The sequence below is a fragment of the Staurois parvus genome, unplaced genomic scaffold, assembly GCF_062004578.1.
Source record: "Staurois parvus isolate SC_StPar_1 unplaced genomic scaffold, SC_StPar_1.0 ptg000652l, whole genome shotgun sequence".
NCBI lineage: Eukaryota > Metazoa > Chordata > Amphibia > Anura > Ranidae > Staurois > Staurois parvus.
This window is the reverse complement of record NW_028318448.1, coordinates 3,003,397-3,011,187: the sequence shown is the minus strand read 5'-3', so window position 1 is coordinate 3,011,187 and position 7,791 is coordinate 3,003,397. Positions and strand designations below refer to the sequence as shown.

The window sequence follows — 7,791 nt, the reverse complement described above, 5'->3', positions numbered from 1 at the left end:
AGGAACCGCACCACATTCCTGTGCAAATTACATGCGATTTGTTTGCGATGCGATTGGAGCCATACATTTTATATGGCTCTTTTCGCACCACACCTGCACCAGAAACGTTCAGGACCCTTTTTTGGGTCGGCAGTAGAATCGTATCACATAGGTATTCACACCTCTTCGATCCGATTCTGCACATCGCACCGTGTTTTGTAGACCGCTTTTGGGGTTATGTTAACTTAACATACACACTTCGCATGAATGGGGTGCGATTCTGATACAGTGCGAAATTCGCACTGAAAACGCAGCACAGTGGCTAAATGGTTAGCACTTCCGCCTGGCAGTACTAGGGTCATTGGTTCGAATCTCAGCCACGGCACCACCTGCCTGGAGTTTGCATGTTCTCCATGTGCCTGCGTGGGTTTCCTCTGGGTACTCCGGTTTCCTCCTACACTCCAAAGACATGCTGGTAGGTTAATTGGATCCTGTCTAAATTGGCGCTAGTATGTGTATGTATGAATGTGAGTTAGGGACCTTAGATTGTACACACCTTTAGGGTTAGGGACTGATGTGAATGTACAATATATATGTAAAGTGCTGCGTAAATTGACAGCGCTATATAAGTACCTGAAATAAATAAATAAAATGCTACAAATTCTGCACTGCATCAGTGTGAAACAAGGGCTCAGTCTATGAAATAATGTGCTTTTCTATGATTTTCATGAAATACAGTAAGAACAATTTCTTTTACTATCATTACCAAGAGGACATTTTTTATACTTTGCCTGTAAAAAATACAGACTGGAGCTGTCATTATCAGTAACCACCTCCTACATTAGCTTGCTGTGTGAAATTCTTTAGGACTGTCTAGCCTTGTGTTATGTTTTGCTGCAGAAGGGTTGGGCCTTCATTTTAAACAGGTTCTGCACTGTTTCTCCACTCAAAGGCGGTTTCGTATGACAAGTCATTTCCATGTTTCAACAGGTTAACACACCTGTCTGCCAAAGGCTCTATTCACAAGGAGTAGCCAAACCCAAACACATTTCTCTCATATCTCTACTGCTGCCGTGACACAAATTTGGATTGCCTGGAATCGCACAAGCTGCTGCCTGCCAGCCCTTTCACTGTACCCATTTCATGGTAAGTAGCCTGAGCTGTGCTGCTCTCATAGCAGTTAGTTCAAACGTATGTATGTATTTTTTTTATTTAGAGCAGTAGAACAGTTACATATTAAGTTGCTCTGTGCCGTAGTGCCTAGAACTCATAATAAAAAAGGTAAAAGAAGTATGTTTTTATATATAGGGCCCTCTGTTTCCTCTTGTACGAAATTGTATTGTAACTGTTATGTCTACTTTCATTTTGTAAAGCGCTGCTCAAACTGTTGGAGCTATATAAATCCTGTATAATAATAATAATAATACTTGTAACTGTAATGTCTACCTTCATTTTGTAAAGTGCTGCGTACACTGTTGGAGCTATATAAATCCTGTATAATAATAATAATAATAACAATAATAATTGTAACTGTAATATCTACCTTCATTTTGTAAAGCGTTGCGTAAACTGTTGGAGCTATATAAATCCTGTATAATATTAATAATAACAATAATAACTGTAATATCTACCTTAATTTTATAAAGCGCTGCGTAAACTGTTGGAGCTATATAAATCCTGTATTATAATAATAATAATAATAATATATAGTAGTAACTTTTTAGCTCACGTTTAGGCTCACAAGGGAGAAGTGTAGCCACATGTTCTTTTTTTCACTGAATATCCAGGTTTTGCTGCTCTAAATTACGAACTATAGATTTCCTGGGATAGTCACAGAAACTGAAGGTCTTCTGTTAGAATTGTCTTTGATTTTCATAACCAAAGAATGGAGCCAGAAGCCCAATGTTTCTACGGATTAGATGCAGTTCTAGAGATTACAGAACCGATTCATGTTCTCTGTACAGTTTAAATGGAGTTTAAACAAAAATGACCTCATATTGTAGTTTATTAAACATAATGTGGAATGCAGCACTCCTTGCTTCTCCACTACACTTCTGTGGGAGATGGGAATAGCTGGGGGGGTTAAGCAGCAGAACGTCCTTGGAAATAACCGTACTTTGTTGCCAACTATTTTGTTTTATCTTATACTTTGTTATCACCTTCTGTTTAGCACATTTTCAAAACTTATGAAAAAAGTTCATAAAGAAACAATGCTGTACATTCCCATTCAAACCAATATTTTCAACACACGGTAGACATGAAGATAGGTTTCCACCTATAGTGTCGATACATGTACTGTTCAGTCTCTGATCAACAAAAAAACAATATATGAGTACAGCAAAGCTGAGTGCAGGGACTTTTTTCTGTGCTTGAATAGAATGCATGAACTCTGTCTGTAGCATTACTTCCTCCTGTTGTTATGTATATGAAGACTGTTGTGGACTTAGTTATCTCTACTGCAATTACTTATGTATTTGCTCTTTGTATTTTCCTTAGGCTTCCTAGACTGTAAACACTCTTCAAAGAAGTCTGCAGTAAACAATACATTTTATTTCAGCACTTTATATAAAATGTTAGTCTTATCCTAATAAAACATTAAGTAGCATCGAAGCCAGAGCCAGACAGACAACATAGGGAGATGCAATCTGCCATCCTGGGAACCAGATTCTTAAAAGCTAAGTGTTAGGATCTGTACTATGAACAAATCACTAGGAGATTTTGTTAACATACAGGAAACCAGACATGTGTTTTTATATTAACTACATATTTGTCATCCAAAAAAGATAACTATTTTAATTCCGATGCAATCTGGATATGCCCTTTAAAAACATATTGCCCTCTGTTCTTTGTGTAAAATCAAGTTTTTATTCTTTTTTTTTCCTGTCTTCTGTCTTAAAAGTAGGTTACCGAACATTCTGGTACCGAACAAAGTTTCTAGGTCATTTTAAAATATATAATATATATGCCTGTTTTGTTGGAGTAATGCAATGCCAGTAGACTTGTAATATCCGATCCAATCCAAGAGATGGATAGGAAACAGATCCATTTTAATCTTTTTTTAGTGTATCGGATTGGATGCAGGCAGGTGTAAATGGACACATGTCCATTTACATCCGCCTCCCCATACAGAACAATGGGTTGTCTGATCGGGTCTGCCTGAAAAATAGACAGGTGGACCTGATTGCTCTGCAAGTGTGAAAGGGCCCTAATGTGGTGTAGGAAGTGCCACAATTTGTGTGCCTTTCTAGCACCGTATTCCAATTGCACTGCCCTTGTGATCTCCCCTGGGTGTCAATACAAAGTTAACGACACCCCAAACGTAGGTTGCAAATGCAGTGGCCTTGCCTGTCCATAAAATGTACTAGATCACATGGTACAAAATTATCATTCATCCAGTTGCAATGTGGCTCCAAAAAAGTGCATGCACATCTTGAAGTGGTGCAATTTGAGCCCATTTAAAATGAATGGGCTCAAATCGAACCACGCTGAATCGCATGTGAATTGCACAGTAACGTAGTGTGTGATCCCCATGTGGTGTACAGTGTGAACCAAGGCTCTCCTACCTTTTCCAAATAGCTTTGTTGCCTGTAGAAGTTTGTCACTTTGTAAAAGAGATACTTGCAACAATTCTGTGCACATTGTGACAGATTTAGGTCAGCTTCACACTGCTGTGCTGCGGTTTGGCTCTAAAGTGGGTGTATTTGCAGTTTTTGCAGTCTTTTTACCTGAGGTCTTCTGAAAGCGCACCAAAGATGTATCATGCAGGGACATCAGAAAACTTTCTAAAAAGTCGTGAACTACTTGTCAATTTTTCTGACCGAACTGCGTTTGCAAATATCCTGTAAACATTGGAATGTAAGTTTTACCATAGACTGTTACCTAATGTCTTGGTGTATTTTTAAGGTTTTCTAAGCCAATATCAATAAGTGACTATATAGAAACTTGCCAGTCCTTATACCTGGTGGCTGCATTAGTTTTCTTTTTTCATGGATTTTTCTTCCTTTAATTTAATTTGGTGATTCTGCCAGTAATACAGCAGTGTAGTTACCCTAGGACTGGAAATGTATTAAAATTACAGAACACATTCCCTCTCTACAAAAGCATAGGCTACAGGAAGTTATAAGAACATTGAAACTCTGGCAGGACCAACTAGTATTTCTGCACTTATTTAACATGTATCAAATACCTGTTGATTTTGCAAAAAAAAAAAAAAATCTTATAAGCTGTTAACTTCCTGTGTTCTCTGCCTGTGCATAAGAAACAGTTTTAGAGATGTGGAGGTGGGGATAAATTGAGTTCTGTGTTCCCTGTAATACATCAGAAATGAAGTCGGTCTGATGCTGCAGTTGTCCCCTGCTCTAAGCAAGAGAACTGAGCAATAACATGACCACTGAATGCTCAGTTCTCAGTCTTCCTGGAGCAGAGGGTTTTGACTGTCAATCAACTGACTGTGCTCTTTCCCTCCACTGGAGCATTAGGCTGGGGAGGGGGTGGGAGTAGTTGACTCAGGCTCCCTGCGCTGAGAGGGTGAGCCAGCTGCTGGTCTTCTGGTCATCTGGGTGGATCCTGGCATTATTGTTGTGATACTTCTGGAGTGGCTCCGTGATGCCAGCCAGCAGTAGGTTTTAGCCCACCGTCATCTCATTCTGGGTCACAGGCAAGCACATGAAAGTGCACTCCTGTGATCCAGACAAGAAGTATGTATGCAGAGATTTACTTAAAACGGAGTTCCACCCAAAAGTAGCAGCTCTGCTTGTTTGCCTCCCCCCCTCCACTACCATATTTAGCACCCTTTGGGGGGGAAGGGGGACTGGGTACCTGGTTTTGACAGGTACCAGCTCCCACTTCTGGCTCAGTTCACAGCAGCGGAGTGAGCCAGATGTTCGGCCACCTCCTTCCTCCCGTAGTCTCCTGTGATCTTTCACAGGTCCCAGAAGACTGCCGGACCAATCAGGATGTGCAGCGTGACTCACGCATCCGCAGTGGGCACCTGGATGTGAAGCCACAAGCTGTCACAGCTTGATGCCCACAGTTGAGATGCCGGCGCCGTGGAGAGAAGAAGGAGAGAAGGGACGGACCGAGTGAGTATATCACTGGACCCTGGGACAGGTAAGTGTGTGTTTATTAAAAGTCAGAAGCTACATTTTTTGTAGCTGCTGACTTTTAATGAACACAAAAATGGCTGGAACTCCGCTTTAATACATTTTTTTGCCTTTACATATGGTTTGGCAGACCAAAAGAAAACAAACAAGAGAATTTTATTGTCACAGTTAATATATACCACTTGAACACCAAGCCTGCTTACATGCAAACAAAACTGTATTTTTTGCAATTTTTTACTTAGATCCCCCAAGCATTATATATATATATATTTTTTTTTAAGAAGAGAATAAAATGGTAGGTGTGGCAACTTTTTATGGTATAGTATTTGCTCAGCAGTTTTTCAAATGCAATCTTTTTAAAAATTACACTTTAAATAATTTTAATGCGCACAAATACACAATATAATACCCAATATAAAAGAAGCTGTTACGCTGTGTAAATAGTCACCTGATATGTCATGCTTTAAAATTGTGCATACGCATGGAATGGCACTATACTATGGTATTTAAAAAACTCCATAGGAGACACTTTACGGGTTACCAGTTTAGAGTTACACAGGGGATCTGGTGCTAGAGTTGTTGCTCTTGTGCTGAATACTTTACATTTGTGGTGCGATTTCTGTTTACGTAAGCACGTATGACTGACGTGTCCGCTCACCTTTGTGCGTAAGCGTAGTGGGATGGGGGTGCTTTACTACATTTTTTTATTTTATTTATTTATTTTTTTTAATTGTTTATCTTTACACTGTCTCTGGCAGTGATATGTACTCTTTACAGAGACATCATTGAACCTCATATGTCTTCTATACCTTAAAAACATCTACTAAAATCGAGGTGTGATCAAATTCTTTGTTGACATCCACCAAAACCAGAGGTGACAAAACACTTGTCACTTCTGGTTCCTTATACCATAGAGATGATCGGGAACATTCCGGTCCCAAATCACCTGTATGGTATGCTGTTGGAACTGCTAGTTTCAATCCTAGGCTCCCCTGCTGAAAAAAAACAAAAACGGGATAATTCCTGTAGCTACAGGCATCATCCCTTTATATCACTTGGAACTGCTGACATACAGTATAACTATGTGTTGGGGTCTTCGATAAGACCCATAAATGGTAGGTTTCAACCAAAACCAAAAGATCTAGTTAATTACTGAATAACTGAGTTCTGCAAACTGTTGTTCCCAACTACAATTAATTTTTCTTGCTCTATCAGGTCAGAAAGACAGATCAATACTTGTTTTAAGAAAAAAAGACCATATGACATTACTGTAGATTTTTGATTGACCCCAGGTTTAGGATTAGTGACTGTGCCATGCACAACACAAATGTCCCAAATGCTCAGACCAGTCATGTTTCTTCTATTGTGCAGTGTCTACTAAGCAAGCATGTCTGATTAGAACTATCACCCTGTAGCCAAGGGTCAACTAAAGATTTGTTTTCACTCTAATGATAAGATGAATTCTTATCTCCTGTTGAATATAAGTATCCCTTTAGGGCTAGGCTGCGTGGGCATTTGAACTCAAAAGATAATCCCTTTCCTGCTAGAATAAGATTTGTTTTCTGATAGTTGTAGTTCCAGTGCACTGTGCTGCACAAATGATTTGTAGTCACTCAGAATGTCTTATTTCAGTAGCACAATGCCACAGTGTGAAAATTTCTAGAGATGCAATGTCTTCGTTGTAATTAGCCTCCAGGCAAATGGCTTAAAATACAGATGAAATCCATATATGAGAGCTGTTATGCTTGCCAAAGAATTTGTATTTCTGACCTTCCTGTCTGAAATTTACACAGTCCTGCCATATAGCACAGACCTGTTTAGCAGGAGAAGGGACCTGAATTTTTGCTGCTGCAGTTTTACTTTACACTTATGGATCTATTCCCCACTCCACCCTGTATTGGAGAGTAAAGGGAGAAACCAGACACTCAAGAATTCATATTTCTGTCACTCTGCTCTCTACTCCCATCAGCCTGCTCCTTGTACTACAGCTAGGGCTGCTGTTAGAAATATAAAATTATATTTTTGCTGAAATACTATGGCAGCCATGCTAAGCTTCACAGCCACGGCAGAAAATATACCCCCATTCAAGAACAACACCCATTCAAGTTAATAGAGATGCTCTGCAAGTGCCTCACAACTGTTGACAAAGCTAACAGTTGCAGTGCATTAGTGCGGGGTTAAAGCAGGTGGTGAGGAGGCAATATGTCTCCTGTGTTTATACAGGAAAGGAAAGAGCCAGTAACTAGGACATATTTTCTGGCCACCTATCTTGCGCTCCATCCCCCTGAGTTTCCATTTCACATTATTTCAATTCAGGGTTTCATTTCATATGGAGGAAATGTTTCAGTTATTAAAGTAATTAATAATAATAATTTAAAAAAATTATATATATATATATATATATATATAGATACAGTAGGTGTGAAGAACTGCTGTAAAGTACGAATGTTTATAGTAGCTCTCACGAGTTAGCTCTCATGGTAGATGCGTTATTTTAAGGAATCTGCAGCAAACAGGAAGGGCATGGTAGCCCATTTTTATTTAAAAGAAAACAAAAGTTCACAAACAAAGGATTTCCTACGCAGGAAATCTTCTTCACCTTCAGGAAAAAGACTAACACTGGAAAATACCAAGCCACCTGGTTCATAAGCTCACACAGCTTCAATTGCTGTACCTCTCCTGGATACCTGGCTCTCTAGCTTTTAGTCAC

At 39.4% G+C, this 7,791-nt stretch overlaps 1 protein-coding gene across 1 annotated transcript in view; it reads left to right on the top strand.

Annotated features, from left to right (window-relative positions):
• The first annotated feature begins 930 nt into the window (after nt 1-930).
• SACK1B (scaffolding CK1 anchoring protein B) overlaps nt 931-7,791 on the top strand; it is a 135,704-nt gene continuing 128,843 nt past the window's right edge. The window contains exon 1 of the mRNA XM_089694143.1: nt 931-1,125. The gene's annotated coding sequence lies outside the window, so the exon portion shown is untranslated. The remainder of the gene's footprint in view (nt 1,126-7,791) is intronic.